Genomic DNA, 26,768 nt, shown 5'->3' with positions numbered 1-26,768 from the left:
CTCTGTCAACCTCGAGCTCCTTCGCCAGATGCTCTGCAGAAGAAGGGCTGAAAACAAAAAGCGGAGTGAGTCAGGCACCTCTTGGCACTGAGAGCACGGCTGGGCTCTCCTTGTTGTCTTTTGCAAGCTGCTTTGATTGAATTGCAAGTTGCGGTGTTGTTAGGATGTTCTCACGGAGCATGTGACAGTTTCTCAGTGGAAGAACTGTGATCCAGGGTCAGAGACTCTCTCCTCTCCAAGAGGAAAAGGCTAGCCTTAGCGGTTTTGCTTGAGAAATTGCAGCAAAATCTGGTAGAGGCCCACAGGCAGGCTTGAGGAGACAGGCTGAACAGCCCTTCCCTGGTGGTCTAGTGGTTAGGATTCGGCGCTCTCACCGCCGCGGCCTGGGTTCGATTCCCGGTCAGGGAACGTTCCTTTTGCCCTCCAGCGCGGCCAAGAAAATGTTTGAGTGTGAAAAGTGACCTCCTTCGAGCCGGAGTCGAACCAGCGACCTAAGGATTGCCAACGTTCCACCTACAGTCCTCCGCTCTACCAGCTGAGCTATCGAAGGTATGCAGGGAAAGAGAAGAACCTCAACCTATCAGGTTGCTGCAGCTCCACTGCTGGCTAAAAGCGATTCAGTAATAGACAGAAGCTCTGGCTGTTCGATAAGGGGAGCAAAGACAAGCCAAACTTCCCATACCGGGAGTCGAACCCGGGCCGCCTGGGTGAAAACCAGGAATCCTGACCGCTAGACCATATGGGAAAGCCCGCAAACGCCGGTCAGGCTTGTGTGCCATTTTTCATGCGTGTGGCCAGTACAAGGGCAGGGTTATGTTAGGCCCTTTGGCATTCAGTGTGTGACCGTCGCCTTTAGGAATATGGCAATGTTCCGAAGGGATTGTTTACTGAATTCACTTGTACCAGACTCGATGGAGGGAGATGTCATTTGTCTCTCCCAGGGGGTGCAGCTCTCTCCCATTCTTGTGTTCGCATAAAAATATACTATAAACTGGTCATTAAAGCAAGGTCCCCGTGACAGTGCTTATGCGATGCATTTGAAAGCACGCACGGTATTGTATGGTAGGCGCTATCTAGCTGACAAAACGGCCTATGGTTGGACTGTCAGTTTACAAGAAAAAAAAACTAACCATTCCAATACCAATAGTCAAAAACTATGGGCTAATAAAACAAGCTAATAAAACTGCTGTAGGCTGATAGCGAAGCAAAAGAGGCAGATCGAGCCAGCCAGGAGTCGAACCTAGAATCTTCTGATCCGTAGTCAGACGCGTTATCCATTGCGCCACTGGCCCACCGATGAGGCGCCCTGGTGTTTACACGCATCTTGGTGGTGTTTGCCTGGAGCGGGGCCTGTCGCAACATCAACTTTTTCTCATGCCATTAACAGGCCTGGAGCCAACGTAAGGCAGCGCTCCAAAGAGGGGTCTGCTATGAAAAGCTTGAAGACGGAGGCGTCACATGTTAGGGATCTCTGTCTTCCTGGCGTGGCTAACGTAGCTGGGTAGCAAATTACTTTAAAACAGTGCAAGGCTGGCCGCTCAAAAAGCCAGACATACCTCAGAGACGACGACACTCTGTGCTATGCGCTCTGTCAACCTCGAGCTCCTTCGCCAGATGCTCTGCAGAAGAAGGGCTGAAAACAAAAAGCGGAGTGAGTCAGGCACCTCTTGGCACTAAGAGCACGGCTGGGCTCTCCTTGTTGTCTTTTGCAAGCTGCTTTGATTGAATTGCAAGTTGCGATGTTGTTAGGATGTTCTCACAGAGCATGTGACAGTTTCTCAGTGGAAGAACTGTGATCCAGGGTCAGAGACTCTCTCCTCTCCAAGAGGAAAAGGCTAGCCTTAGCGGTTTTGCTTGAGAAATTGCAGCAAAATCTGGTAGAGGCCCACAGGCAGGCTTGAGGAGACAGGCTGAACAGCCCTTCCCTGGTGGTCTAGTGGTTAGGATTCGGCGCTCTCACCGCCGCGGCCCGGGTTCGATTCCCGGTCAGGGAACGTTCCTTTTGCCCTCCAGCGCGGCCAAGAAAATGTTTGAGTGTGAAAAGTGACCTCCTTCGAGCCTGAGTTGAACCAGCGACCTAAGGATTGCCAACGTTCCACCTACAGTCCTCCGCTCTACCAGCTGAGCTATCGAAGGTATGCAGGGAAAGAGAAGAACCTCAACCTATCAGGTTGCTGCAGCTCCACTGCTGGCTAAAAGCGATTCAGTAATAGACAGAAGCTCTGGCTGTTCGATAAGGGGAGCAAAGACAAGCCAAACTTCCCATACCGGGAGTCGAACCCGGGCCGCCTGGGTGAAAACCAGGAATCCTGACCGCTAGACCATATGGGAAAGCCCGCAAACACCGGTCAGGCTTGTGTGCCATTTTTCATGCGTGTGGCCAGTACAAGGGCAGGGTTATGTTAGGCCCTTTGGCATTCAGTGTGTGACCGTCGCCTTTAAGAATATGGCAATGTTCCGAAGGGATTGTTTACTGAATTCACTTGTACCAGACTCGATGGAGGGAGATGTCATTTGTCTCTCCCAGGGGGTGCAGCTCTCTCCCATTCTTGTGTTCGCATAAAAAGATACTATAAACTGGTCATTAAAGCAAGGTCCCCGTGACAGTGCTTATGCGATGCATTTGAAAGCACGCACGGTATTGTATGGTAGGTGCTATCTAGCTGACAAAACGGCCTATGGTTGGACTGTCAGTTTACAAGAAAAAAAAAACTAACCATTCCAATACCAATAGTCAAAAACTATGGGCTAATAAAACAAACTAATAAAACTGCTGTAGGCTGATAGCGAAGCAAAAGAGGCAGATCGAGCCAGCCAGGAGCCGAACCTAGAATCTTCTGATCCGTAGTCAGACGCGTTATTCATTGCGCCACTGGCCCACCGGTCAGGCGGCCTGGTGTTTACACGCATCTTGGTGGTGTTCGCCTGGAGCGGGGCCTGTCGCAACATCAACTTTTTCTCATGCCATTAACAGGCCTGGAGCCAACGTAAGGAAGCGCTCCGATGAGGGGTCTGCTATGAAAAGCTTGAAAACGGAGGCGTCACATGTTAGGGATCTCTGTCTTCCTGGCGTGGCTAACGTAGCTGGGTAGCAAATTACTTTAAAACAGTGCAAGGCTGGCCGCTCAAAAAACCAGGCATACCTCAGAGACGACGACACTCTGTGCTATGCGCTCTGTCAACCTCGAGCTCCTTCGCCAGATGCTCTGCAGAAGAAGGGCTGAAAACAAAAAGCGGAGTGAGTCAGGCACCTCTTGGCACTGAGAGCACGGCTGGGCTCTCCTTGTTGTCTTTTGCAAGCTGCTTTGATTGAATTGCAAGTTGCGGTGTTGTTAGGATGTTCTCACGGAGCATGTGACAGTTTCTCAGTGGAAGAACTGTGATCCAGGGTCAGAGACTCTCTCCTCTCCAAGAGGAAAAGGCTAGCCTTAGCGGTTTTGCTTGAGAAATTGCAGCAAAATCTGGTAGAGGCCCACAGGCAGGCTTGAGGAGACAGGCTGAACAGCCCTTCCCTGGTGGTCTAGTGGTTAGGATTCGGCGCTCTCACCGCCGCGGCCCGGGTTCGATTCCCGGTCAGGGAACGTTCCTTTTGCCCTCCAGCGCGGCCAAGAAAATGTTTGAGTGTGAAAAGTGACCTCCTTCGAGCCGGAGTCGAACCAGCGACCTAAGGATTGCCAACGTTCCACCTACAGTCCTCCGCTCTACCAGCTGAGCTATCGAAGGTATGCAGGGAAAGAGAAGAACCTCAACCTATCAGGTTGCTGCAGCTCCACTGCTGGCTAAAAGCGATTCAGTAATAGACAGAAGCTCTGGCTGTTCGATAAGGGGAGCAAAGACAAGCCAAACTTCCCATACCGGGAGTCGAACCCGGGCCGCCTGGGTGAAAACCAGGAATCCTGACCGCTAGACCATATGGGAAAGCCCGCAAACGCCGGTCAGGCTTGTGTGCCATTTTTCATGCGTGTGGCCAGTACAAGGGCAGGGTTATGTTAGGCCCTTTGGCATTCAGTGTGTGACCGTCGCCTTTAGGAATATGGCAATGTTCCGAAGGGATTGTTTACTGAATTCACTTGTACCAGACTCGATGGAGGGAGATGTCATTTGTCTCTCCCAGGGGGTGCAGCTCTCTCCCATTCTTGTGTTCGCATTAAAAGATACTATAAACTGGTCATTAAAGCAAGGTCCCCGTGACAGTGCTTATGCGATGCATTTGAAAGCACGCACGGTATTGTATGGTAGGCGCTATCTAGCTGACAAAACGGCCTATGGTTGGACTGTCAGTTTACAAGAAAAAAAAACTAACCATTCCAATACCAATAGTCAAAAACTATGGGCTAATAAAACAAGCTAATAAAACTGCTGTAGGCTGATAGCGAAGCAAAAGAAGCAGATCGAGCCAGCCAGGAGTCGAATCTAGAATCTTCTGATCCGTAGTCAGACGCGTTATCCATTGCGCCACTGGCCCACCGATGAGGCGCCCTGGTGTTTACACGCATCTTGGTGGTGTTTGCCTGGAGCGGGGCCTGTCGCAACATCAACTTTTTCTCATGCCATTAACAGGCCTGGAGCCAACGTAAGGCAGCGCTCCAAAGAGGGGTCTGCTATGAAAAGCTTGAAGACGGAGGCGTCACATGTTAGGGATCTCTGTCTTCCTGGCGTGGCTAACGTAGCTGGGTAGTAAATTACTTTAAAACAGTGCAAGGCTGGCCGCTCAAAAAGCCAGGCATACCTCAGAGACGACGACACTCTGTGCTATGCGCTCTGTCAACCTCGAGCTCCTTCGCCAGATGCTCTGCAGAAGAAGGGCTGAAAACAAAAAGCGGAGTGAGTCAGGCACCTCTTGGCACTGAGAGCACGGCTGGGCTCTCCTTGTTGTCTTTTGCAAGCTGCTTTGATTGAATTGCAAGTTGCGATGTTGTTAGGATGTTCTCACAGAGCATGTGACAGTTTCTCAGTGGAAGAACTGTGATCCAGGGTCAGAGACTCTCTCCTCTCCAAGAGGAAAAGGCTAGCCTTAGCGGTTTTGCTTGAGAAATTGCAGCAAAATCTGGTAGAGGCCGAAAGGCAGGCTTGAGGAGACAGGCTGAACAGCCCTTCCCTGGTGGTCTAGTGGTTAGGATTCGGCGCTCTCACCGCCGCGGCCCGGGTTCGATTCCCGGTCAGGGAACGTTCCTTTTGCCCTCCAGCGCGGCCAAGAAAATGTTTGAGTGTGAAAAGTGACCTCCTTCAAGCCGGAGTCGAACCAGCGACCTAAGGATTGCCAACGTTTCACCTACAGTCCTCCGCTCTACCAGCTGAGCTATCGAAGGTATGCAGGGAAAGAGAAGAACCTCAACCTATCAGGTTGCTGCAGCTCCACTGCTGGCTAAAAGCGATTCAGTAATAGACAGAAGCTCTGGCTGTTCGATAAGGGGAGCAAAGACAAGCCAAACTTCCCATAACGGGGAGTCGAAACCGGGCCGCCTGGGTGAAAACCAGGAATCCTGACCGCTAGACCATATGGGAAAGCTCGCAAACGCCGGTCAGGCTTGTGTGCCATTTTTCATGCGTGTGGCCAGTACAAGGGCAGGGTTATGTTAGGCCCTTTGGCATTCAGTGTGTGACCGTCGCCTTTAAGAATATGGCAATGTTCCGAAGGGATTGTTTACTGAATTCACTTGTACCAGACTCGATGGAGGGAGATGTCATTTGTCTCTCCCAGGGGGTGCAGCTCTCTCCCATTCTTGTGTTCGCATAAAAAGATACTATAAACTGGTCATTAAAGCAAGGTCCCCGTGACAGTGCTTATGCGATGCATTTGAAAGCACGCACGGTATTGTATGGTAGGTGCTATCTAGCTGACAAAACGGCCTATGGTTGGACTGTCAGTTTACAAGAAAAAAAAAAACTAACCATTCCAATACCAATAGTCAAAAATTATGGGCTAATAAAACAAACTAATAAAACTGCTGTAGGCTGATAGCGAAGCAAAAACGGCAGATCGAGCCAGCCAGGAGCCGTACCTAGAATCTTCTGATCCGTAGTCAGACGCGTTATCCATTGCGCCACTGGCCCACCGGTCAGGCGGCCTGGTGTTTACACGCATCTTGGTGGTGTTCGCCTGGAGCGGGGCCTGTCGCAACATCAACTTTTTCTCATGCCATTAACAGGCCTGGAGCCAACGTAAGGAAGCGCTCCGATGAGGGGTCTGCTATGAAAAGCTTGAAGACGGAGGCGTCACATGTTAGGGATCTCTGTCTTCCTGGCGTGGCTAACGTAGCTGGGTAGCAAATTACTTTAAAACAGTGCAAGGCTGGCCGCTCAAAAAACCAGGCATACCTCAGAGACGACGACACTCTGTGCTATGCGCTCTGTCAACCTCGAGCTCCTTCGCCAGATGCTCTGCAGAAGAAGGGCTGAAAACAAAAAGCGGAGGGAGTCAGGCACCTCTTGGCACTGAGAGCATGGCTGGGCTCTCCTTGTTGTCTTTTGCAAGCTGCTTTGATTGAATTGCAAGTTGCGGTGTTGTTAGGATGTTCTCACGGAGCATGTGACAGTTTCTCAGTGGAAGAACTGTGATCCAGGGTCAGAGACTCTCTCCTCTCCAAGAGGAAAAGGCTAGCCTTAGCGGTTTTGCTTGAGAAATTGCAGCAAAATCTGGTAGAGGCCCACAGGCAGGCTTGAGGAGACAGGCTAAACAGCCCTTCCCTGGTGGTCTAGTGGTTAGGATTCGGCGCTCTCACCGCCGCGGCCCGGGTTCGATTCCCGGTCAGGGAACGTTCCTTTTGCCCTCCAGCGCGGCCAAGAAAATGTTTGAGTGTGAAAAGTGACCTCCTTCGAGCCGGAGTCGAACCAGCGACCTAAGGATTGCCAACGTTCCACCTACAGTCCTCCGCTCTACCAGCTGAGCTATCGAAGGTATGCAGGGAAAGAGAAGAACCTCAACCTATCAGGTTGCTGCAGCTCCACTGCTGGCTAAAAGCGATTCAGTAATAGACAGAAGCTCTGGCTGTTCGATAAGGGGAGCAAAGACAAGCCAAACTTCCCATACCGGGAGTCGAACCCGGGCCGCCTGGGTGAAAACCAGGAATCCTGACCGCTAGACCATATGGGAAAGCCCGCAAACGCCGGTCAGGCTTGTGTGCCATTTTTCATGCGTGTGGCCAGTACAAGGGCAGGGTTATGTTAGGCCCTTTGGCATTCAGTGTGTGACCGTCGCCTTTAGGAATATGGCAATGTTCCGAAGGGATTGTTTACTGAATTCACTTGTACCAGACTCGATGGAGGGAGATGTCATTTGTCTCTCCCAGGGGGTGCAGCTCTCTCCCATTCTTGTGTTCGCATAAAAAGATACTATAAACTGGTCATTAAAGCAAGGTCCCCGTGACAGTGCTTATGCGATGCATTTGAAAGCACGCACGGTATTGTATGGTAGGCGCTATCTAGCTGACAAAACGGCCTATGGTTGGACTGTCAGTTTACAAGAAAAAAAAAACTAACCATTCCAATACCAATAGTCAAAAACTATGGGCTAATAAAACAAGCTAATAAAACTGCTGTAGGCTGATAGCGAGGCAAAAGAGGCAGATCGAGCCAGCCAGGAGCCGTACCTAGAATCTTCTGATCCGTAGTCAGACGCGTTATCCATTGCGCCACTGGCCCACCGGTCAGGCGGCCTGGTGTTTACACGCATCTTGGTGGTGTTCGCCTGGAGCGGGGCCTGTCGCAACATCAACTTTTTCTCATGCCATTAACAGGCCTGGAGCCAACGTAAGGAAGCGCTCCGATGAGGGGTCTGCTATGAAAAGCTTGAAGACGGAGGCGTCACATGTTAGGGATCTCTGTCTTCCTGGCGTGGCTAACGTAGCTGGGTAGCAAATTACTTTAAAACAGTGCAAGGCTGGCCGCTCAAAAAACCAGGCATACCTCAGAGACGACGACACTCTGTGCTATGCGCTCTGTCAACCTCGAGCTCCTTCGCCAGATGCTCTGCAGAAGAAGGGCTGAAAACAAAAAGCGGAGTGAGTCAGGCACCTCTTGGCACTGAGAGCATGGCTGGGCTCTCCTTGTTGTCTTTTGCAAGCTGCTTTGATTGAATTGCAAGTTGCGGTGTTGTTAGGATGTTCTCACGGAGCATGTGACAGTTTCTCAGTGGAAGAACTGTGATCCAGGGTCAGAGACTCTCTCCTCTCCAAGAGGAAAAGGCTAGCCTTAGCGGTTTTGCTTGAGAAATTGCAGCAAAATCTGGTAGAGGCCCACAGGCAGGCTTGAGGAGACAGGCTAAACAGCCCTTCCCTGGTGGTCTAGTGGTTAGGATTCGGCGCTCTCACCGCCGCGGCCCGGGTTCGATTCCCGGTCAGGGAACGTTCCTTTTGCCCTCCAGCGCGGCCAAGAAAATGTTTGAGTGTGAAAAGTGACCTCCTTCGAGCCGGAGTCGAACCAGCGACCTAAGGATTGCCAACGTTCCACCTACAGTCCTCCGCTCTACCAGCTGAGCTATCGAAGGTATGCAGGGAAAGAGAAGAACCTCAACCTATCAGGTTGCTGCAGCTCCACTGCTGGCTAAAAGCGATTCAGTAATAGACAGAAGCTCTGGCTGTTCGATAAGGGGAGCAAAGACAAGCCAAACTTCCCATACCGGGAGTCGAACCCGGGCCGCCTGGGTGAAAACCAGGAATCCTGACCGCTAGACCATATGGGAAAGCCCGCAAACGCCGGTCAGGCTTGTGTGCCATTTTTCATGCGTGTGGCCAGTACAAGGGCAGGGTTATGTTAGGCCCTTTGGCATTCAGTGTGTGACCGTCGCCTTTAGGAATATGGCAATGTTCCGAAGGGATTGTTTACTGAATTCACTTGTACCAGACTCGATGGAGGGAGATGTCATTTGTCTCTCCCAGGGGGTGCAGCTCTCTCCCATTCTTGTGTTCGCATAAAAAGATACTATAAACTGGTCATTAAAGCAAGGTCCCCGTGACAGTGCTTATGCGATGCATTTGAAAGCACGCATGGTATTGTATGGTAGGCGCTATCTAGCTGACAAAACGGCCTATGGTTGGACTGTCAGTTTACAAGAAAAAAAAACTAACCATTCCAATACCAATAGTCAAAAACTATGGGCTAATAAAACAAGCTAATAAAACTGCTGTAGGCTGATAGCGAAGCAAAAGAGGCAGATCGAGCCAGCCAGGAGTCGAACCTAGAATCTTCTGATCCGTAGTCAGACGCGTTATCCATTGCGCCACTGGCCCACCGATGAGTCGCCCTGGTGTTTACACGCATCTTGGTGGTGTTTGCCTGGAGCGGGGCCTGTCGCAACATCAACTTTTTCTCATGCCATTAACAGGCCTGGAGCCAACGTAAGGAAGCGCTCCAAAGAGGGGTCTGCTATGAAAAGCTTGAAGATGGAGGCGTCACATGTTAGGGATCTCTGTCTTCCTGGCGTGGCTAACGTAGCTGGGTAGCAAATTACTTTAAAACAGTGCAAGGCTGGCCGCTCAAAAAGCCAGGCATACCTCATAGACGACGACACTCTGTGCTATGCGCTCTGTTAACCTCGAGCTCCTTCGCCAGATGCTCTGCAGAAGAAGGGCTGAAAACAAAAAGCGGAGTGAGTCAGGCACCTCTTGGCACTAAGAGCACGGCTGGGCTCTCCTTGTTGTCTTTTGCAAGCTGCTTTGATTGAATTGCAAGTTGCGATGTTGTTAGGATGTTCTCACAGAGCATGTGACAGTTTCTCAGTGGAAGAACTGTGATCCAGGGTCAGAGACTCTCTCCTCTCCAAGAGGAAAAGGCTAGCCTTAGCGGTTTTGCTTGAGAAATTGCAGCAAAATCTGGTAGAGGCCCACAGGCAGGCTTGAGGAGACAGGCTGAACAGCCCTTCCCTGGTGGTCTAGTGGTTAGGATTCGGCGCTCTCACCGCCGCGGCCCGGGTTCGATTCCCGGTCAGGGAACGTTCCTTTTGCCCTCCAGCGCGGCCAAGAAAATGTTTGAGTGTGAAAAGTGACCTCCTTCGAGCCGGAGTTGAACCAGCGACCTAAGGATTGCCAACGTTCCACCTACAGTCCTCCGCTCTACCAGCTGAGCTATCGAAGGTATGCAGGGAAAGAGAAGAACCTCAACCTATCAGGTTGCTGCAGCTCCACTGCTGGCTAAAAGCGATTCAGTAATAGACAGAAGCTCTGGCTGTTCGATAAGGGGAGCAAAGACAAGCCAAACTTCCCATACCGGGAGTCGAACCCGGGCCGCCTGGGTGAAAACCAGGAATCCTGACCGCTAGACCATATGGGAAAGCCCGCAAACGCCGGTCAGGCTTGTGTGCCATTTTTCATGCGTGTGGCCAGTACAAGGGCAGGGTTATGTTAGGCCCTTTGGCATTCAGTGTGTGACCGTCGCCTTTAGGAATATGGCAATGTTCCGAAGGGATTGTTTACTGAATTCACTTGTACCAGACTCGATGGAGGGAGATGTCATTTGTCTCTCCCAGGGGGTGCAGCTCTCTCCCATTCTTGTGTTCGCATTAAAAGATACTATAAACTGGTCATTAAAGCAAGGTCCCCGTGACAGTGCTTATGCGATGCATTTGAAAGCACGCACGGTATTGTATGGTAGGCGCTATCTAGCTGACAAAACGGCCTATGGTTGGACTGTCAGTTTACAAGAAAAAAAAACTAACCATTCCAATACCAATAGTCAAAAACTATGGGCTAATAAAACAAGCTAATAAAACTGCTGTAGGCTGATAGCGAAGCAAAAGAGGCAGATCGAGCCAGCCAGGAGTCAAACCTAGAATCTTCTGATCCGTAGTCAGACGCGTTATCCATTGCGCCACTGGCCCACCGATGAGTCGCCCTGGTGTTTACACGCATCTTGGTGGTGTTTGCCTGGAGCGGGGCCTGTCGCAACATCAACTTTTTCTCATGCCATTAACAGGCCTGGAGCCAACGTAAGGAAGCGCTCCAAAGAGGGGTCTGCTATGAAAAGCTTGAAGACGGAGGCGTCACATGTTAGGGATCTCTGTCTTCCTGGCGTGGCTAACGTAGCTGGGTAGCAAATTACTTTAAAACAGTGCAAGGCTGGCCGCTCAAAAAGCCAGGCATACCTCATAGACGACGACACTCTGTGCTATGCGCTCTGTTAACATCGAGCTCCTTCGCCAGATGCTCTGCAGAAGAAGGGCTGAAAACAAAAAGCGGAGTGAGTCAGGCACCTCTTGGCACTAAGAGCACGGCTGGGCTCTCCTTGTTGTCTTTTGCAAGCTGCTTTGATTGAATTGCAAGTTGCGATGTTGTTAGGATGTTCTCACAGAGCATGTGACAGTTTCTCAGTGGAAGAACTGTGATCCAGGGTCAGAGACTCTCTCCTCTCCAAGAGGAAAAGGCTAGCCTTAGCGGTTTTGCTTGAGAAATTGCAGCAAAATCTGGTAGAGGCCCACAGGCAGGCTTGAGGAGACAGGCTGAACAGCCCTTCCCTGGTGGTCTAGTGGTTAGGATTCGGCGCTCTCACCGCCGCGGCCCGGGTTCGATTCCCGGTCAGGGAACGTTCCTTTTGCCCTCCAGCGCGGCCAAGAAAATGTTTGAGTGTGAAAAGTGACCTCCTTCGAGCCGGAGTTGAACCAGCGACCTAAGGATTGCCAACGTTCCACCTACAGTCCTCCGCTCTACCAGCTGAGCTATCGAAGGTATGCAGGGAAAGAGAAGAACCTCAACCTATCAGGTTGCTGCAGCTCCACTGCTGGCTAAAAGCGATTCAGTAATAGACAGAAGCTCTGGCTGTTCGATAAGGGGAGCAAAGACAAGCCAAACTTCCCATACCGGGAGTCGAACCCGGGCCGCCTGGGTGAAAACCAGGAATCCTGACCGCTAGACCATATGGGAAAGCCCGCAAACGCCGGTCAGGCTTGTGTGCCATTTTTCATGCGTGTGGCCAGTACAAGGGCAGGGTTATGTTAGGCCCTTTGGCATTCAGTGTGTGACCGTCGCCTTTAGGAATATGGCAATGTTCCGAAGGGATTGTTTACTGAATTCACTTGTACCAGACTCGATGGAGGGAGATGTCATTTGTCTCTCCCAGGGGGTGCAGCTCTCTCCCATTCTTGTGTTCGCATTAAAAGATACTATAAACTGGTCATTAAAGCAAGGTCCCCGTGACAGTGCTTATGCGATGCATTTGAAAGCACGCACGGTATTGTATGGTAGGCGCTATCTAGCTGACAAAACGGCCTATGGTTGGACTGTCAGTTTACAAGAAAAAAAAACTAACCATTCCAATACCAATAGTCAAAAACTATGGGCTAATAAAACAAGCTAATAAAACTGCTGTAGGCTGATAGCGAAGCAAAAGAAGCAGATCGAGCCAGCCAGGAGTCGAACCTAGAATCTTCTGATCCGTAGTCAGACGCGTTATCCATTGCGCCACTGGCCCACCGATGAGGCGCCCTGGTGTTTACACGCATCTTGGTGGTGTTTGCCTGGAGCGGGGCCTGTCGCAACATCAACTTTTTCTCATGCCATTAACAGGCCTGGAGCCAACGTAAGGCAGCGCTCCAAAGAGGGGTCTGCTATGAAAAGCTTGAAGACGGAGGCGTCACATGTTAGGGATCTCTGTCTTCCTGGCGTGGCTAACGTAGCTGGGTAGCAAATTACTTTAAAACAGTGCAAGGCTGGCCGCTCAAAAAGCCAGGCATACCTCAGAGACGACGACACTCTGTGCTATGCGCTCTGTCAACCTCGAGCTCCTTCGCCAGATGCTCTGCAGAAGAAGGGCTGAAAACAAAAAGCGGAGTGAGTCAGGCACCTCTTGGCACTGAGAGCACGGCTGGGCTCTCCTTGTTGTCTTTTGCAAGCTGCTTTGATTGAATTGCAAGTTGCGATGTTGTTAGGATGTTCTCACAGAGCATGTGACAGTTTCTCAGTGGAAGAACTGTGATCCAGGGTCAGAGACTCTCTCCTCTCCAAGAGGAAAAGGCTAGCCTTAGCGGTTTTGCTTGAGAAATTGCAGCAAAATCTGGTAGAGGCCCACAGGCAGGCTTGAGGAGACAGGCTGAACAGCCCTTCCCTGGTGGTCTAGTGGTTAGGATTCGGCGCTCTCACCGCCGCGGCCCGGGTTCGATTCCCGGTCAGGGAACGTTCCTTTTGCCCTCCAGCGCGGCCAAGAAAATGTTTGAGTGTGAAAAGTGACCTCCTTCGAGCCGGAGTTGAACCAGCAACCTAAGGATTGCCAACGTTCCACCTACAGTCCTCCGCTCTACCAGCTGAGCTATCGAAGGTATGCAGGGAAAGAGAAGAACCTCAACCTATCAGGTTGCTGCAGCTCCACTGCTGGCTAAAAGCGATTCAGTAATAGACAGAAGCTCTGGCTGTTCGATAAGGGGAGCAAAGACAAGCCAAACTTCCCATACCGGGAGTCGAACCCGGGCCGCCTGGGTGAAAACCAGGAATCCTGACCGCTAGACCATATGGGAAAGCCCGCAAACGCCGGTCAGGCTTGTGTGCCATTTTTCATGCGTGTGGCCAGTACAAGGGCAGGGTTATGTTAGGGCCTTTGGCATTCAGTGTGTGACCGTCGCCTTTAAGAATATGGCAATGTTCCGAAGGGATTGTTTACTGAATTCACTTGTACCAGACTCGATGGAGGGAGATGTCATTTGTCTCTCCCAGGGGGTGCAGCTCTCTCCCATTCTTGTGTTCGCATAAAAAGATACTATAAACTGGTCATTAAAGCAAGGTCCCCGTGACAGTGCTTATGCGATGCATTTGAAAGCACGCACGGTATTGTATGGTAGGTGCTATCTAGCTGACAAAACGGCCTATGGTTGGACTGTCAGTTTACAAGAAAAAAAAACTAACCATTCCAATACCAATAGTCAAAAACTATGGGCTAATAAAACAAGCTAATAAAACTGCTGTAGGCTGATAGCGAAGCAAAAGAAGCAGATCGAGCCAGCCAGGAGTCGAACCTAGAATCTTCTGATCCGTAGTCAGATGCGTTATCCATTGCGCCACTGGCCCACCGATGAGGCGCCCTGGTGTTTACACGCATCTTGGTGGTGTTTGCCTGGAGCGGGGCCTGTCGCAACATCAACTTTTTCTCATGCCATTAACAGGCCTGGAGCCAACGTAAGGCAGCGCTCCAAAGAGGGGTCTGCTATGAAAAGCTTGAAGACGGAGGCGTCACATGTTAGGGATCTCTGTCTTCCTGGCGTGGCTAACGTAGCTGGGTAGCAAATTACTTTAAAACAGTGCAAGGCTGGCCGCTCAAAAAGCCAAGCATACCTCAGAGACGACGACACTCTGTGCTATGCGCTCTGTCAACCTCGAGCTCCTTCGCCAGATGCTCTGCAGAAGAAGGGCTGAAAACAAAAAGCGGAGTGAGTCAGGCACCTCTTGGCACTGAGAGCACGGCTGGGCTCTCCTTGTTGTCTTTTGCAAGCTGCTTTGATTGAATTGAAAGTTGCGATGTTGTTAGGATGTTCTCACAGAGCATGTGACAGTTTCTCAGTGGAAGAACTGTGATCCAGGGTCAGAGACTCTCTCCTCTCCAAGAGGAAAAGGCTAGCCTTAGCGGTTTTGCTTGAGAAATTGCAGCAAAATCTGGTAGAGGCCCACAGGCAGGCTTGAGGAGACAGGCTGAACAGCCCTTCCCTGGTGGTCTAGTGGTTAGGATTCGGCGCTCTCACCGCCGCAGCCCGGGTTCGTTTCCCGGTCAGGGAACGTTCCTTTTGCCCTCCAGCGCGGCCAAGAAAATGTTTGAGTGTGAAAAGTGACCTCCTTCGAGCCGGAGTTGAACCAGCGACCTAAGGATTGCCAACGTTCCACCTACAGTCCTCCGCTCTACCAGCTGAGCTATCGAAGGTATGCAGGGAAAGAGAAGAACCTCAACCTATCAGGTTGCTGCAGCTCCACTGCTGGCTAAAAGCGATTCAGTAATAGACAGAAGCTCTGGCTGTTCGATAAGGGGAGCAAAGACAAGCCAAACTTCCCATACCGGGAGTCGAACCCGGGCCGCCTGGGTGAAAACCAGGAATCCTGACCGCTAGACCATATGGGAAAGCCCGCAAACGCCGGTCAGGCTTGTGTGCCATTTTTCATGCGTGTGGCCAGTACAAGGGCAGGGTTATGTTAGGCCCTTTGGCATTCAGTGTGTGACCGTCGCCTTTAAGAATATGGCAATGTTCCGAAGGGATTGTTTACTGAATTCACTTGTACCAGACTCGATGGAGGGAGATGTCATTTGTCTCTCCCAGGGGGTGCAGCTCTCTCCCATTCTTGTGTTCGCATAAAAAGATACTATAAACTGGTCATTAAAGCAAGGTCCCCGTGACAGTGCTTATGCGATGCATTTGAAAGCACGCACGGTATTGTATGGTAGGCGCTATCTAGCTGACAAAACGGCCTATGGTTGGACTGTCAGTTTACAAGAAAAAAAAACTAACCATTCCAATACCAATAGTCAAAAACTATGGGCTAATAAAACAAGCTAATAAAACTGCTGTAGGCTGATAGCGAAGCAAAAGAGGCAGATCGAGCCAGCCAGGAGTCGAACCTAGAATCTTCTGATCCGTAGTCAGACGCGTTATCCATTGCGCCACTGGCCCACCGATGAGGCGCCCTGGTGTTTACACGCATCTTGGTGGTGTTTGCCTGGAGCGGGGCCTGTCGCAACATCAACTTTTTCTCATGCCATTAACAGGCCTGGAGCCAACGTAAGGAAGCGCTCCAAAGAGGGGTCTGCTATGAAAAGCTTGAAGACGGAGGCGTCACATGTTAGGGATCTCTGTCTTCCTGGCGTGGCTAACGTAGCTGGGTAGCAAATTACTTTAAAACAGTGCAAGGCTGGCCGCTCAAAAAGCCAGGCATACCTCAGAGACGACGACACTCTGTGCTATGCGCTCTGTCAACCTCGAGCTCCTTCGCCAGATGCTCTGCAGAAGAAGGGCTGAAAACAAAAAGCGGAGTGAGTCAGGCACCACTTGGCACTAAGAGCACGGCTGGGCTCTCCTTGTTGTCTTTTGCAAGCTGCTTTGATTGAATTGCAAGTTGCGATGTTGTTAGGATGTTCTCACAGAGCATGTGACAGTTTCTCAGTGGAAGAACTGTGATCCAGGGTCAGAGACTCTCTCCTCTCCAAGAGGAAAAGGCTAGCCTTAGCGGTTTTGCTTGAGAAATTGCAGCAAAATCTGGTAGAGGCCCACAGGCAGGCTTGAGGAGACAGGCTGAACAGCCCTTCCCTGGTGGTCTAGTGGTTAGGATTCGGCGCTCTCACCGCCGCGGCCCGGGTTCGATTCCCGGTCAGGGAACGTTCCTTTTGCCCTCCAGCGCGGCCAAGAAAATGTTTGAGTGTGAAAAGTGACCTCCTTCGAGCTGGAGTTGAACCAGCGACCTAAGGATTGCCAACGTTCCACCTACAGTCATCCGCTCTACCAGCTGAGCTATCGAAGGTATGCAGGGAAAGAGAAGAACCTCAACCTATCAGGTTGCTGCAGCTCCACTGCTGGCTAAAAGCGATTCAGTAATAGACAGAAGCTCTGGCTGTTCGATAAGGGGAGCAAAGACAAGCCAAACTTCCCATACCGGGAGTCGAACCCGGGCCGCCTGGGTGAAAACCAGGAATCCTGACCGCTAGACCATATGGGAAAGCCCGCAAACGCCGGTCAGGCTTGTGTGCCATTTTTCATGCGTGTGGCCAGTACAAGGGCAGGGTTATGTTAGGCCCTTTGGCATTCAGTGTGTGACCGTCGCCTTTAAGAATATGGCAATGTTCCGAAGGGATTGTTTACTGAATTCACTTGTACCAGACTCGATGGAGGGAGATGTCATTTGTCTCTCCCAGGGGGTGCAGCTCTCTCCCATTCTTGTGTTCGCATAAAAAGATACTATAAACTGGTCATTAAAGCAAGGTCCCCGTGACAGTGCTTATGCGATGCATTTGAAAGCACGCACGGTATTGTATGGTAGGTGCTATCTAGCTGACAAAACGGCCTATGGTTGGACTGTCAGTTTACAAGAAAAAAAAAAACTAACCATTCCAATACCAATAGTCAAAAACTATGGGCTAATAAAACAAACTAATAAAACTGCTGTAGGCTGATAGCGAAGCAAAAGAGGCAGATCGAGCCAGCCAGGAGTCGAACCTAGAATCTTCTGATCCGTAGTCAGACGCGTTATCCATTGCGCCACTGGCCCACCGGTCAGGCGCCCTGGTGTTTACACGCATCTTGGTGGTGTTCGCCTGGAGCGGGGCCTGTCGCAACATCAACTTTTTCTCATGCCATTAACAGGCCTGGAGCCAACGTAAGGAAGCGCTCCGATGAGGGGTCTGCTATGAAAAGCTTGAAGACGGAGACGTCACATGTTAGGGATCTCTGTCTTCCTGGCGTGGCTAACGTAGCTGGGTAGCAAATTACTTTAAAACAGTGCAAGGCTGGCCGCTCAAAAAACCAGGCATACCTCAGAGACGACGACACTCTGTGCTATGCGCTCTGTCAACCTCGAGCTCCTTCGCCAGATGCTCTGCAGAAGAAGGGCTGAAAACAAAAAGCGGAGTGAGTCAGGCACCTCTTGGCACTGAGAGCACGGCTGGGCTCTCCTTGTTGTCTTTTGCAAGCTGCTTTGATTGAATTGCAAGTTGCGGTGTTGTTAGGATGTTCTCACGGAGAATGTGACAGTTTCTCAGTGGAAGAACTGTGATCCAGGGTCAGAGACTCTCTCCTCTCCAAGAGGAAAAGGCTAGCCTTAGCGGTTTTGCTTGAGAAATTGCAGCAAAATCTGGTAGAGGCCCACAGGCAGGCTTGAGGAGACAGGCTGAACAGCCCTTCCCTGGTGGTCTAGTGGTTAGGATTCGGCGCTCTCACCGCCGTGGCCTGGGTTCGATTCCCGGTCAGGGAACGTTCCTTTTGCCCTCCAGCGCGGCCAAGAAAATGTTTGAGTGTGAAAAGTGACCTCCTTCGAGCCGGAGTCGAACCAGCGACCTAAGGATTGCCAACGTTCCACCTACAGTCCTCCGCTCTACCAGCTGAGCTATCGAAGGTATGCAGGGAAAGAGAAGAACCTCAACCTATCAGGTTGCTGCAGCTCCACTGCTGGCTAAAAGCGATTCAGTAATAGACAGAAGCTCTGGCTGTTCGATAAGGGGAGCAAAGACAAGCCAAACTTCCCATACCGGGAGTCGAACCCGGGCCGCCTGGGTGAAAACCAGGAATCCTGACCGCTAGACCATATGGGAAAGCCCGCAAACGCCGGTCAGGCTTGTGTGCCATTTTTCATGCGTGTGGCCAGTACAAGGGCAGGGTTATGTTAGGCCCTTTGGCATTCAGTGTGTGACCGTCGCCTTTAGGAATATGGCAATGTTCCGAAGGGATTGTTTACTGAATTCACTTGTACCAGACTCGATGGAGGGAGATGTCATTTGTCTCTCCCAGGGGGTGCAGCTCTCTCCCATTCTTGTGTTCGCATAAAAAGATACTATAAACTGGTCATTAAAGCAAGGTCCCCGTGACAGTGATTATGCGATGCATTTGAAAGCACGCACGGTATTGTATGGTAGGCGCTATCTAGCTGACAAAACGGCTTATGGTTGGACTGTCAGTTTACAAGAAAAAAAAACTAACCATTCCAATACCAATAGTCAAAAACTATGGGCTAATAAAACAAGCTAATAAAACTGCTGTAGGCTGATAGCGAAGCAAAAGAGGCAGATCGAGCCAGCCAGGAGCCGTACCTAGAATCTTCTGATCCGTAGTCAGACGCGTTATCCATTGCGCCACTGGCCCACCGGTCAGGCGGCCTGGTGTTTACACGCATCTTGGTGGTGTTCGCCTGGAGCGGGGCCTGTCGCAACATCAACTTTTTCTCATGCCATTAACAGGCCTGGAGCCAACGTAAGGAAGCGCTCCGATGAGGGGTCTGCTATGAAAAGCTTGAAGACGGAGGCGTCACATGTTAGGGATCTCTGTCTTCCTGGCGTGGCTAACGTAGCTGGGTAGCAAATTACTTTAAAACAGTGCAAGGCTGGCCGCTCAAAAAACCAGGCATACCTCAGAGACGACGACACTCTGTGCTATGCGCTCTGTCAACCTCGAGCTCCTTCGCCAGATGCTCTGCAGAAGAAGGGCTGAAAACAAAAAGCGGAGTGAGTCAGGCACCTCTTGGCACTGAGAGCACGGCTGGGCTCTCCTTGTTGTCTTTTGCAAGCTGCTTTGATTGAATTGCAAGTTGCGGTGTTGTTAGGATGTTCTCACGGAGCATGTGACAGTTTCTCAGTGGAAGAACTGTGATCCAGGGTCAGAGACTCTCTCCTCTCCAAGAGGAAAAGGCTAGCCTTAGCGGTTTTGCTTGAGAAATTGCAGCAAAATCTGGTAGAGGCCCACAGGCAGGCTTGAGGAGACAGGCTGAACAGCCCTTCCCTGGTGGTCTAGTGGTTAGGATTCGGCGCTCTCACCGCCGTGGCCCGGGTTCGATTCCCGGTCAGGGAACGTTCCTTTTGCCCTCCAGCGCGGCCAAGAAAATGTTTGAGTGTGAAAAGTGACCTCCTTCGAGCCGGAGTCGAACCAGCGACCTAAGGATTGCCAACGTTCCACCTACAGTCCTCCGCTCTACCAGCTGAGCTATCGAAGGTATGCAGGGAAAGAGAAGAACCTCAACCTATCAGGTTGCTGCAGCTCCACTGCTGGCTAAAAGCGATTCAGTAATAGACAGAAGCTCTGGCTGTTCGATAAGGGGAGCAAAGACAAGCCAAACTTCCCATACCGGGAGTCGAACCCGGGCCGCCTGGGTGAAAACCAGGAATCCTGACCGCTAGACCATATGGGAAAGCCCGCAAACGCCGGTCAGGCTTGTGTGCCATTTTTCATGCGTGTGGCCAGTACAAGGGCAGGGTTATGTTAGGCCCTTTGGCATTCAGTGTGTGACCGTCGCCTTTTGGAATATGGCAATGTTCCGAAGGGATTGTTTACTGAATTCACTTGTACCAGACTCGATGGAGGGAGATGTCATTTGTCTCTCCCAGGGGGTGCAGCTCTCTCCCATTCTTGTGTTCGCATAAAAAGATACTATAAACTGGTCATTAAAGCAAGGTCCCCGTGACAGTGCTTATGCGATGCATTTGAAAGCACGCACGGTATTGTATGGTAGGCGCTATCTAGCTGACAAAACGGCCTATGGTTGGACTGTCAGTTTACAAGAAAAAAAAACTAACCATTCCAATACCAATAGTCAAAAACTATGGGCTAATAAAACAAGCTAATAAAACTGCTGTAGGCTGATAGCGAAGCAAAAGAGGCAGATCGAGCCAGCCAGGAGTCGAACCTAGAATCTTCTGATCCGTAGTCAGACGCGTTATCCATTGCGCCACTGGCTCACCGGTGAGGCGCCCTGGTGTTTACACGCATCTTGGTGGTGTTTGCCTGGAGCGGGGCCTGTCGCAACATCAACTTTTTCTCATGCCATTAACAGGCCTGGAGCCAACGTAAGGAAGCGCTCCGATGAGGGGTCTGCTATGAAAAGCTTGAAGACGGAGGTGTCACATGTTAGGGATCTCTGTCTTCCTTGCGTGGCTATTGTAGCTGGGTATCAAATTACTTTAAAACAGTGCAAGGCTGGCCGCTCAAAAAGCCAGGCATACCTCAGAGACGACGACACTCTGTGCTATGCGCTCTGTCAACCTGGAGCTCCTTCGCCAGATGCTCTGCAGAAGAAGGGCTGAAAACAAAAAGCGGAGTGAGTCAGGCACCTCTTGGCACTGAGAGCACGGCTGGGCTCTCCTTGTTGTCTTTTGCAAGCTGCTTTGATTGAATTGCAAGTTGCGATGTTGTTAGGATGTTCTCACAGAGCATGTGACAGTTTCTCAGTGGAAGAACTGTGATCCAGGGTCAGAGACTCTCTCCTCTCCAAGAGGAAAAGGCTAGCCATAGCGGTTTTGCTTGAGAAATTGCAGCAAAATCTGGTAGAGGCCCACAGGAAGGCTTGAGGAGACAGGCTGAACAGCCCTTCCCTGGTGGTCTAGTGGTTAGGATTCGGCGCTCTCACCGCCGCGGCCCGGGTTCGATTCCCGGTCAGGGAACGTTCCTTTTGCCCTCCAGCGCGGCCAAGAAAATGTTTGAGTGTGAAAAGTGACCTCCTTCGAGCCAGCGACCTAAGGATTGTCAACGTTCCACCTACAGTCCTCCGCTCTACCAGCTGAGCTATCGAAGGTATGCAGGGAAAGAGAAGAACCTCAACCTATCAGGTTGCTGCAGCTCCACTGCTGGCTAAAAGCGATTCAGTAATAGACAGAAGCTCTGGCTGTTCGATAAGGGGAGCAAAGACAAGCCAAACTTCCCATACCGGGAGTCGAACCCGGGCCGCCTGGGTGAAAACCAGGAATCCTGACCGCTAGACCATATGGGAAAGCCCACAAACGCCGGTCAGGCTTGTGTGCCATTTTTCATGCGTGTGGCCAGTACAAGGGCAGGGTTATGTTAGGCCCTTTGGCATTCAGTGTGTGACCGTCGCCTTTAAGAATATGGCAATGTTCCGAAGGGATTGTTTACTGAATTCACTTGTACCAGACTCGATGGAGGGAGATGTCATTTGTCTCTCCCAGGGGGTGCAGCTCTCTCCCATTCTTGTGTTCGCATAAAAAGATACTATAAACTGGTCATTAAAGCAAGGTCCCCGTGACAGTGCTTATGCGATGCATTTGAAAGCACGCACGGTATTGTATGGTAGGCGCTATCTAGCTGACAAAACGGCCTATGGTTGGACTGTCAGTTTACAAGAAAAAAAAACTAACCATTCCAATACCAATAGTCAAAAACTATGGGCTAATAAAACAAGCTAATAAAACTGCTGTAGGCTGATAGCGAAGCAAAAGAGGCAGATCGAGCCAGCCAGGAGTCGAACCTAGAATCTTCTGATCCGTAGTCAGACGCGTTATCCATTGCGCCACTGGCCCACCGGTGAGGCGCCTTGGTGTTTACACGCATCTTGGTGGTGTTTGCCTGGAGCGGGGCCTGTCGCAACATCAACTTTTTCTCATGCCATTAACAGGCCTGGAGCCAACGTAAGGAAGCGCTCCGATGAGGGGTCTGCTATGAAAAGCTTGAAGACGGAGGTGTCACATGTTAGGGATCTCTGTCTTCCTGGCGTGGCTAACGTAGCTGGGTAGCAAATTACTTTAAAACAGTGCAAGGCTGGCCGCTCAAAAAGCCAGGCATACCTCAGAGACGACGACACTCTGTGCTATGCGCTCTGTCAACCTGGAGCTCCTTCGCCAGATGCTCTGCAGAAGAAGGGCTGAAAACAAAAAGCGGAGTGAGTCAGGCACCTCTTGGCACTGAGAGCACGGCTGGGCTCTCCTTGTTGTCTTTTGCAAGCTGCTTTGATTGAATTGCAAGTTGCGATGTTGTTAGGATGTTCTCACAGAGCATGTGACAGTTTCTCAGTGGAAGAACTGTGATCCAGGGTCAGAGACTCTCTCCTCTCCAAGAGGAAAAGGCTAGCCATAGCGGTTTTGCTTGAGAAATTGCAGCAAAATCTGGTAGAGGCCCACAGGAAGGCTTGAGGAGACAGGCTGAACAGCCCTTCCCTGGTGGTCTAGTGGTTAGGATTCGGCGCTCTCACCGCCGCGGCCCGGGTTCGATTCCCGGTCAGGGAACGTTCCTTTTGCCCTCCAGCGCGGCCAAGAAAATGTTTGAGTGTGAAAAGTGACCTCCTTCGAGCCGGAGTCGAACCAGCGACCTAAGGATTGCCAACGGTCCACCTACAGTCCTCCGCTCTACCAGCTGAGCTATCGAAGGTATGCAGGGAAAGAGAAGAACCTCAACCTATCAGGTTGCTGCAGCTCCACTGCTGGCTAAAAGCGATTCAGTAATAGACAGAAGCTCTGGCTGTTCGATAAGGGGAGCAAAGACAAGCCAAACTTCCCATACCGGGAGTCGAACCCAGGCCGCCTGGGTGAAAACCAGGAATCCTGACCGCTAGACCATATGGGAAAGCCCGCAAACGCCGGTCAGGCTTGTGTGCCATTTTTCATGCGTGTGGCCAGTACAAGGGCAGGGTTATGTTAGGCCCTTTGGCATTCAGTGTGTGACCGTCGCCTTTAAGAATATGGCAATGTTCCGAAGGGATTGTTTACTGAATTCACTTGTACCAGACTCGATGGAGGGAGATGTCATTTGTCTCTCCCAGGGGGTGCAGCTCTCTCCCATTCTTGTGTTCGCATAAAAAGATACTATAAACTGGTCATTAAAGCAAGGTCCCCATGACAGTGCTTATGCGATGCATTTGAAAGCACGCACGGTATTGTATGGTAGGCGCTATCTAGCTGACAAAACGGCCTATGGTTGGACTGTCAGTTTACAAGAAAAAAAAACTAACCATTCCAATACCAATAGTCAAAAACGATGGGCTAATAAAACAAGCTAATAAAACTGCTGTAGGCTGATAGCGAAGCAAAAGAGGCAGATCGAGCCAGCCAGGAGTCGAACCTAGAATCTTCTGATCCGTAGTCAGACGCGTTATCCATTGCGCCACTGGCCCACCGGTGAGGTGCCCTGGTGTTTACACGCATCTTGGTGGTGTTTGCCTGGAGCGGGGCCTGTCGCAACATCAACTTTTTCTCATGCCATTAACAGGCCTGGAGCCAACGTAAGGAAGCGCTCCGATGAGGGGTCTGCTATGAAAAGCTTGAAGACGGAGGTGTCACATGTTAGGGATCTCTGTCTTCCTGGCGTGGCTAACGTAGCTGGGTAGCAAATTACTTTAAAACAGTGCAAGGCTGGCCGCTCAAAAAGCCAGGCATACCTCAGAGACGACGACACTCTGTGCTATGCGCTCTGTCAACCTGGAGCTCCTTCGCCAGATGCTCTGCAGAAGAAGGGCTGAAAACAAAAAGCGGAGTGAGTCAGGCACCTCTTGGCACTGAGAGCACGGCTGGGCTCTCCTTGTTGTCTTTTGCAAGCTGCTTTGATTGAATTGCAAGTTGCGATGTTGTTAGGATGTTCTCACAGAGCATGTGACAGTTTCTCAGTGGAAGAACTGTGATCCAGGGTCAGAGACTCTCTCCTCTCCAAGAGGAAAAGGCTAGCCATAGCGGTTTTGCTTGAGAAATTGCAGCAAAATCTGGTAGAGGCCCACAGGAAGGCTTGAGGAGACAGGCTGAACAGCCCTTCCCTGGTGGTCTAGTGGTTAGGATTCGGCGCTCTCACCGCCGCGGCCCGGGTTCGATTCCCGGTCAGGGAACGTTCCTTTTGCCCTCCAGCGCGGCCAAGAAAATGTTTGAGTGTGAAAAGTGACCTCCTTCGAGCCGGAGTCGAACCAGCGACCTAAGGATTGCCAACGTTCCACCTACAGTCCTCCGCTCTACCAGCTGAGCTATCGAAGGTATGCAGGGAAAGAGAAGAACCTCAACCTATCAGGTTGCTGCAGCTCCACTGCTGGCTAAAAGCGATTCAGTAATAGACAGAAGCTCTGGCTGTTCGATAAGGGGAGCAAAGACAAGCCAAACTTCCCATACCGGGAGTCGAACCCGGGCCGCCTGGGTGAAAACCAGGAATCCTGACCGCTAGACCATATGGGAAAGCCCGCAAACGCCGGTCAGGCTTGTGTGCCATTTTTCATGCGTGTGGCCAGTACAAGGGCAGGGTTATGTTAGGCCCTTTGGCATTCAGTGTGTGACCGTCGCCTTTAAGAATATGGCAATGTTCCGAAGGGATTGTTTACTGAATTCACTTGTACCAGACTCGATGGAGGGAGATGTCATTTGTCTCTCCCAGGGGGTGCAGCTCTCTCCCATTCTTGTGTTCGCATAAAAAGATACTATAAACTGGTCATTAAAGCAAGGTCCCCGTGACAGTGCTTATGCGATGCATTTGAAAGCACGCACGGTATTGTATGGTAGGCGCTATCTAGCTGACAAAACGGCCTATGGTTGGACTGTCAGTTTACAAGAAAAAAAAACGAACCATTCCAATACCAATAGTCAAAAACTATGGGCTAATAAAACAAGCTAATAAAACTGCTGTAGGCTGATAGCGAAGCAAAAGAGGCAGATCGAGCCAGCCAGGAGTCGAACCTAGAATCTTCTGATCCGTAGTCAGACGCGTTATCCATTGCGCCACTGGCCCACCGGTGAGGTGCCCTGGTGTTTACACGCATCTTGGTGGTGTTTGCCTGGAGCGGGGCCTGTCGCAACATCAACTTTTTCTCATGCCATTAACAGGCCTGGAGCCAACGTAAGGAAGCGCTCCAAAGAGGGGTCTGCTATGAAAAGCTTGAAGACGGAGGCGTCACATGTTAGGGATCTCTGTCTTCCTGGCGTGGCTAACGTAGCTGGGTAGCAAATTACTTTAAAACAGTGCAAGGCTGGCCGCTCAAAAAGCCAGGCATACCTCAGAGACGACGACACTCTGTGCTATGCGCTCTGTCAACCTCGAGCTCCTTCGCCAGATGCTCTGCAGAAGAAGGGCTGAAAACAAAAAGCAGAGTGAGTCAGGCACCTCTTGGCACTGAGAGCACGGCTGGGCTCTTCTTGTTGTCTTTTGCAAGCTGCTTTGATTGAATTGCAAGTTGCGATGTTGTTAGGATGTTCTCACAGAGCATGTGACAGTTTCTCAGTGGAAGAACTGTGATCCAGGGTCAGAGACTCTCTCCTCTCCAAGAGGAAAAGGCTAGCCTTAGCGGTTTTGCTTGAGAAATTGCAGCAAAATCTGGTAGAGGCCCACAGGCAGGCTTGAGGAGACAGGCTGAACAGCCCTTCCCTGGTGGTCTAGTGGTTAGGATTCGGCGCTCTCACCGCCGCGGCCCGGGTTCGATTCCCGGTCAGGGAACGTTCCTTTAGCCCTCCAGCGCGGCCAAGAAAATGTTTGAGTGTGAAAAGTGACCTCCTTCGAGCCGGAGTCGAACCAGCGACCTAAGGATTGCCAATGGTCCACCTACAGTCCTCCGCTCTACCAGCTGAGCTATCGAAGGTATGCAGGGAAAGAGAAGAACCTCAACCTATCAGGTTGCTGCAGCTCCACTGCTGGCTAAAAGCAATTCAGTAATAGACAGAAGCTCTGGCTGTTCGATAAGGGGAGCAAAGACAAGCCAAACTTCCCATACCGGGAGTCGAACCCGGGCCGCCTGGGTGAAAACCAGGAATCCTGACGGCTAGACCATATGGGAAAGCCCGCAAATGCCGGTCAGGCTTGTGTGCCATTTTTCATGCGTGTGGCCTTTACAAGGGCAGGGTTATGTTAGGCCCTTTGGCATTCAGTGTGTGACCGTCGCCTTTAAGAATATGGCAATGTTCCGAAGGGATTGTTTACTGAATTCACTTGTACCAGACTCGATGGAGGGAGATGTCATTTGTCTCTCCCAGGGGGTGCAGCTCTCTCCCATTCTTGTGTTCGCATAAAAAGATACTATAAACTGGTCATTAAAGCAAGGTCCCCGTGACAGTGCTTATGCGATGCATTTGAAAGCACGCACGGTATTGTATGGTAGGCGCTATCTAGCTGACAAAACGGCCTATGGTTGGACTGTCAGTTTACGAGAAAAAAAAACTAACCATTCCAATACCAATAGTCAAAAACTATGGGCTAATAAAACAAGCTAATAAAACTGCTGTAGGCTGATAGCGAAGCAAAAGAGGCAGATCGAGCCAGCCAGGAGTCGAACCTAGAATCTTCTGATCCATAGTCAGACGCGTTATCCATTGCGCCACTGGCCCACCGGTGAGGCGCCCTGGTGTTTACACGCATCTTGGTGGTGTTTGCCTGGAGCGGGGCCTGTCGCAACATCAACTTTTTCTCATGCCATTAACAGGCCTGGAGC

At 50.9% G+C, this 26,768-nt stretch overlaps 53 non-coding genes across 53 annotated transcripts; 16 read left to right on the top strand and 37 right to left on the bottom strand.

Moving 5' to 3' along the window:
* The first annotated feature begins 336 nt into the window (after positions 1–336).
* Positions 337–408, top strand: trnae-cuc (transfer RNA glutamic acid (anticodon CUC)). The gene has a single exon. It is a non-coding gene; the product is annotated as a tRNA-Glu (tRNA).
* A 55-nt stretch (positions 409–463) lies between these two features.
* On the bottom strand, positions 464–550 carry trnay-gua (transfer RNA tyrosine (anticodon GUA)). Its single transcript is given in 2 exon segments — positions 464–499; positions 514–550. It is a non-coding gene; the product is annotated as a tRNA-Tyr (tRNA).
* Positions 551–673: 123 nt separating this feature from the next.
* trnae-uuc (transfer RNA glutamic acid (anticodon UUC)) lies at positions 674–745 on the bottom strand. The gene has a single exon. It is a non-coding gene; the product is annotated as a tRNA-Glu (tRNA).
* Positions 746–1,219: 474 nt separating this feature from the next.
* Positions 1,220–1,292, bottom strand: trnar-acg (transfer RNA arginine (anticodon ACG)). Its single transcript has one exon. It is a non-coding gene; the product is annotated as a tRNA-Arg (tRNA).
* Positions 1,293–1,922: 630 nt separating this feature from the next.
* trnae-cuc (transfer RNA glutamic acid (anticodon CUC)) lies at positions 1,923–1,994 on the top strand. Its single transcript has one exon. It is a non-coding gene; the product is annotated as a tRNA-Glu (tRNA).
* Positions 1,995–2,259: 265 nt separating this feature from the next.
* On the bottom strand, positions 2,260–2,331 carry trnae-uuc (transfer RNA glutamic acid (anticodon UUC)). The gene has a single exon. It is a non-coding gene; the product is annotated as a tRNA-Glu (tRNA).
* Positions 2,332–3,509: 1,178 nt separating this feature from the next.
* trnae-cuc (transfer RNA glutamic acid (anticodon CUC)) lies at positions 3,510–3,581 on the top strand. Its single transcript has one exon. It is a non-coding gene; the product is annotated as a tRNA-Glu (tRNA).
* Positions 3,582–3,636: 55 nt separating this feature from the next.
* Positions 3,637–3,723, bottom strand: trnay-gua (transfer RNA tyrosine (anticodon GUA)). The gene is given in 2 exon segments: positions 3,637–3,672; positions 3,687–3,723. It is a non-coding gene; the product is annotated as a tRNA-Tyr (tRNA).
* A 123-nt stretch (positions 3,724–3,846) lies between these two features.
* trnae-uuc (transfer RNA glutamic acid (anticodon UUC)) lies at positions 3,847–3,918 on the bottom strand. The gene has a single exon. It is a non-coding gene; the product is annotated as a tRNA-Glu (tRNA).
* A 474-nt stretch (positions 3,919–4,392) lies between these two features.
* On the bottom strand, positions 4,393–4,465 carry trnar-acg (transfer RNA arginine (anticodon ACG)). Its single transcript has one exon. It is a non-coding gene; the product is annotated as a tRNA-Arg (tRNA).
* Positions 4,466–5,095: 630 nt separating this feature from the next.
* On the top strand, positions 5,096–5,167 carry trnae-cuc (transfer RNA glutamic acid (anticodon CUC)). The gene has a single exon. It is a non-coding gene; the product is annotated as a tRNA-Glu (tRNA).
* Positions 5,168–6,684: 1,517 nt separating this feature from the next.
* On the top strand, positions 6,685–6,756 carry trnae-cuc (transfer RNA glutamic acid (anticodon CUC)). The gene has a single exon. It is a non-coding gene; the product is annotated as a tRNA-Glu (tRNA).
* Positions 6,757–6,811: 55 nt separating this feature from the next.
* trnay-gua (transfer RNA tyrosine (anticodon GUA)) lies at positions 6,812–6,898 on the bottom strand. Its single transcript is given in 2 exon segments — positions 6,812–6,847; positions 6,862–6,898. It is a non-coding gene; the product is annotated as a tRNA-Tyr (tRNA).
* A 123-nt stretch (positions 6,899–7,021) lies between these two features.
* Positions 7,022–7,093, bottom strand: trnae-uuc (transfer RNA glutamic acid (anticodon UUC)). The gene has a single exon. It is a non-coding gene; the product is annotated as a tRNA-Glu (tRNA).
* A 1,178-nt stretch (positions 7,094–8,271) lies between these two features.
* Positions 8,272–8,343, top strand: trnae-cuc (transfer RNA glutamic acid (anticodon CUC)). The gene has a single exon. It is a non-coding gene; the product is annotated as a tRNA-Glu (tRNA).
* A 55-nt stretch (positions 8,344–8,398) lies between these two features.
* Positions 8,399–8,485, bottom strand: trnay-gua (transfer RNA tyrosine (anticodon GUA)). Its single transcript is given in 2 exon segments — positions 8,399–8,434; positions 8,449–8,485. It is a non-coding gene; the product is annotated as a tRNA-Tyr (tRNA).
* A 123-nt stretch (positions 8,486–8,608) lies between these two features.
* On the bottom strand, positions 8,609–8,680 carry trnae-uuc (transfer RNA glutamic acid (anticodon UUC)). Its single transcript has one exon. It is a non-coding gene; the product is annotated as a tRNA-Glu (tRNA).
* A 474-nt stretch (positions 8,681–9,154) lies between these two features.
* Positions 9,155–9,227, bottom strand: trnar-acg (transfer RNA arginine (anticodon ACG)). Its single transcript has one exon. It is a non-coding gene; the product is annotated as a tRNA-Arg (tRNA).
* A 630-nt stretch (positions 9,228–9,857) lies between these two features.
* Positions 9,858–9,929, top strand: trnae-cuc (transfer RNA glutamic acid (anticodon CUC)). The gene has a single exon. It is a non-coding gene; the product is annotated as a tRNA-Glu (tRNA).
* A 265-nt stretch (positions 9,930–10,194) lies between these two features.
* trnae-uuc (transfer RNA glutamic acid (anticodon UUC)) lies at positions 10,195–10,266 on the bottom strand. The gene has a single exon. It is a non-coding gene; the product is annotated as a tRNA-Glu (tRNA).
* A 474-nt stretch (positions 10,267–10,740) lies between these two features.
* Positions 10,741–10,813, bottom strand: trnar-acg (transfer RNA arginine (anticodon ACG)). Its single transcript has one exon. It is a non-coding gene; the product is annotated as a tRNA-Arg (tRNA).
* Positions 10,814–11,443: 630 nt separating this feature from the next.
* On the top strand, positions 11,444–11,515 carry trnae-cuc (transfer RNA glutamic acid (anticodon CUC)). The gene has a single exon. It is a non-coding gene; the product is annotated as a tRNA-Glu (tRNA).
* Positions 11,516–11,780: 265 nt separating this feature from the next.
* trnae-uuc (transfer RNA glutamic acid (anticodon UUC)) lies at positions 11,781–11,852 on the bottom strand. Its single transcript has one exon. It is a non-coding gene; the product is annotated as a tRNA-Glu (tRNA).
* Positions 11,853–12,326: 474 nt separating this feature from the next.
* Positions 12,327–12,399, bottom strand: trnar-acg (transfer RNA arginine (anticodon ACG)). The gene has a single exon. It is a non-coding gene; the product is annotated as a tRNA-Arg (tRNA).
* A 630-nt stretch (positions 12,400–13,029) lies between these two features.
* Positions 13,030–13,101, top strand: trnae-cuc (transfer RNA glutamic acid (anticodon CUC)). The gene has a single exon. It is a non-coding gene; the product is annotated as a tRNA-Glu (tRNA).
* A 265-nt stretch (positions 13,102–13,366) lies between these two features.
* On the bottom strand, positions 13,367–13,438 carry trnae-uuc (transfer RNA glutamic acid (anticodon UUC)). The gene has a single exon. It is a non-coding gene; the product is annotated as a tRNA-Glu (tRNA).
* Positions 13,439–13,912: 474 nt separating this feature from the next.
* trnar-acg (transfer RNA arginine (anticodon ACG)) lies at positions 13,913–13,985 on the bottom strand. The gene has a single exon. It is a non-coding gene; the product is annotated as a tRNA-Arg (tRNA).
* Positions 13,986–14,952: 967 nt separating this feature from the next.
* Positions 14,953–15,024, bottom strand: trnae-uuc (transfer RNA glutamic acid (anticodon UUC)). The gene has a single exon. It is a non-coding gene; the product is annotated as a tRNA-Glu (tRNA).
* Positions 15,025–15,498: 474 nt separating this feature from the next.
* trnar-acg (transfer RNA arginine (anticodon ACG)) lies at positions 15,499–15,571 on the bottom strand. Its single transcript has one exon. It is a non-coding gene; the product is annotated as a tRNA-Arg (tRNA).
* Positions 15,572–16,201: 630 nt separating this feature from the next.
* Positions 16,202–16,273, top strand: trnae-cuc (transfer RNA glutamic acid (anticodon CUC)). Its single transcript has one exon. It is a non-coding gene; the product is annotated as a tRNA-Glu (tRNA).
* Positions 16,274–16,538: 265 nt separating this feature from the next.
* On the bottom strand, positions 16,539–16,610 carry trnae-uuc (transfer RNA glutamic acid (anticodon UUC)). Its single transcript has one exon. It is a non-coding gene; the product is annotated as a tRNA-Glu (tRNA).
* Positions 16,611–17,086: 476 nt separating this feature from the next.
* trnar-acg (transfer RNA arginine (anticodon ACG)) lies at positions 17,087–17,159 on the bottom strand. Its single transcript has one exon. It is a non-coding gene; the product is annotated as a tRNA-Arg (tRNA).
* A 630-nt stretch (positions 17,160–17,789) lies between these two features.
* Positions 17,790–17,861, top strand: trnae-cuc (transfer RNA glutamic acid (anticodon CUC)). The gene has a single exon. It is a non-coding gene; the product is annotated as a tRNA-Glu (tRNA).
* A 55-nt stretch (positions 17,862–17,916) lies between these two features.
* On the bottom strand, positions 17,917–18,003 carry trnay-gua (transfer RNA tyrosine (anticodon GUA)). The gene is given in 2 exon segments: positions 17,917–17,952; positions 17,967–18,003. It is a non-coding gene; the product is annotated as a tRNA-Tyr (tRNA).
* Positions 18,004–18,126: 123 nt separating this feature from the next.
* On the bottom strand, positions 18,127–18,198 carry trnae-uuc (transfer RNA glutamic acid (anticodon UUC)). Its single transcript has one exon. It is a non-coding gene; the product is annotated as a tRNA-Glu (tRNA).
* Positions 18,199–19,375: 1,177 nt separating this feature from the next.
* Positions 19,376–19,447, top strand: trnae-cuc (transfer RNA glutamic acid (anticodon CUC)). The gene has a single exon. It is a non-coding gene; the product is annotated as a tRNA-Glu (tRNA).
* A 55-nt stretch (positions 19,448–19,502) lies between these two features.
* On the bottom strand, positions 19,503–19,589 carry trnay-gua (transfer RNA tyrosine (anticodon GUA)). The gene is given in 2 exon segments: positions 19,503–19,538; positions 19,553–19,589. It is a non-coding gene; the product is annotated as a tRNA-Tyr (tRNA).
* A 123-nt stretch (positions 19,590–19,712) lies between these two features.
* On the bottom strand, positions 19,713–19,784 carry trnae-uuc (transfer RNA glutamic acid (anticodon UUC)). Its single transcript has one exon. It is a non-coding gene; the product is annotated as a tRNA-Glu (tRNA).
* Positions 19,785–20,258: 474 nt separating this feature from the next.
* On the bottom strand, positions 20,259–20,331 carry trnar-acg (transfer RNA arginine (anticodon ACG)). The gene has a single exon. It is a non-coding gene; the product is annotated as a tRNA-Arg (tRNA).
* A 630-nt stretch (positions 20,332–20,961) lies between these two features.
* On the top strand, positions 20,962–21,033 carry trnae-cuc (transfer RNA glutamic acid (anticodon CUC)). The gene has a single exon. It is a non-coding gene; the product is annotated as a tRNA-Glu (tRNA).
* Positions 21,034–21,287: 254 nt separating this feature from the next.
* Positions 21,288–21,359, bottom strand: trnae-uuc (transfer RNA glutamic acid (anticodon UUC)). The gene has a single exon. It is a non-coding gene; the product is annotated as a tRNA-Glu (tRNA).
* A 474-nt stretch (positions 21,360–21,833) lies between these two features.
* On the bottom strand, positions 21,834–21,906 carry trnar-acg (transfer RNA arginine (anticodon ACG)). The gene has a single exon. It is a non-coding gene; the product is annotated as a tRNA-Arg (tRNA).
* Positions 21,907–22,536: 630 nt separating this feature from the next.
* On the top strand, positions 22,537–22,608 carry trnae-cuc (transfer RNA glutamic acid (anticodon CUC)). Its single transcript has one exon. It is a non-coding gene; the product is annotated as a tRNA-Glu (tRNA).
* Positions 22,609–22,663: 55 nt separating this feature from the next.
* Positions 22,664–22,750, bottom strand: trnay-gua (transfer RNA tyrosine (anticodon GUA)). The gene is given in 2 exon segments: positions 22,664–22,699; positions 22,714–22,750. It is a non-coding gene; the product is annotated as a tRNA-Tyr (tRNA).
* Positions 22,751–22,873: 123 nt separating this feature from the next.
* trnae-uuc (transfer RNA glutamic acid (anticodon UUC)) lies at positions 22,874–22,945 on the bottom strand. Its single transcript has one exon. It is a non-coding gene; the product is annotated as a tRNA-Glu (tRNA).
* A 474-nt stretch (positions 22,946–23,419) lies between these two features.
* trnar-acg (transfer RNA arginine (anticodon ACG)) lies at positions 23,420–23,492 on the bottom strand. The gene has a single exon. It is a non-coding gene; the product is annotated as a tRNA-Arg (tRNA).
* A 630-nt stretch (positions 23,493–24,122) lies between these two features.
* trnae-cuc (transfer RNA glutamic acid (anticodon CUC)) lies at positions 24,123–24,194 on the top strand. The gene has a single exon. It is a non-coding gene; the product is annotated as a tRNA-Glu (tRNA).
* A 55-nt stretch (positions 24,195–24,249) lies between these two features.
* Positions 24,250–24,336, bottom strand: trnay-gua (transfer RNA tyrosine (anticodon GUA)). Its single transcript is given in 2 exon segments — positions 24,250–24,285; positions 24,300–24,336. It is a non-coding gene; the product is annotated as a tRNA-Tyr (tRNA).
* Positions 24,337–24,459: 123 nt separating this feature from the next.
* trnae-uuc (transfer RNA glutamic acid (anticodon UUC)) lies at positions 24,460–24,531 on the bottom strand. Its single transcript has one exon. It is a non-coding gene; the product is annotated as a tRNA-Glu (tRNA).
* A 474-nt stretch (positions 24,532–25,005) lies between these two features.
* trnar-acg (transfer RNA arginine (anticodon ACG)) lies at positions 25,006–25,078 on the bottom strand. Its single transcript has one exon. It is a non-coding gene; the product is annotated as a tRNA-Arg (tRNA).
* Positions 25,079–25,708: 630 nt separating this feature from the next.
* Positions 25,709–25,780, top strand: trnae-cuc (transfer RNA glutamic acid (anticodon CUC)). The gene has a single exon. It is a non-coding gene; the product is annotated as a tRNA-Glu (tRNA).
* Positions 25,781–25,835: 55 nt separating this feature from the next.
* trnay-gua (transfer RNA tyrosine (anticodon GUA)) lies at positions 25,836–25,922 on the bottom strand. The gene is given in 2 exon segments: positions 25,836–25,871; positions 25,886–25,922. It is a non-coding gene; the product is annotated as a tRNA-Tyr (tRNA).
* A 669-nt stretch (positions 25,923–26,591) lies between these two features.
* Positions 26,592–26,664, bottom strand: trnah-aug (transfer RNA histidin (anticodon AUG)). The gene has a single exon. It is a non-coding gene; the product is annotated as a tRNA-His (tRNA).
* Between the last annotated feature and the right edge of the window lie 104 nt (positions 26,665–26,768).

This window comes from Pseudorasbora parva, chromosome 22 (genome assembly GCF_024679245.1).
Source record: "Pseudorasbora parva isolate DD20220531a chromosome 22, ASM2467924v1, whole genome shotgun sequence".
Lineage (NCBI taxonomy): Eukaryota > Metazoa > Chordata > Actinopteri > Cypriniformes > Gobionidae > Pseudorasbora > Pseudorasbora parva.
The sequence above is the reverse complement of the archived record's forward strand: the minus strand, read 5'-3'. Positions and strand labels throughout refer to the sequence as shown.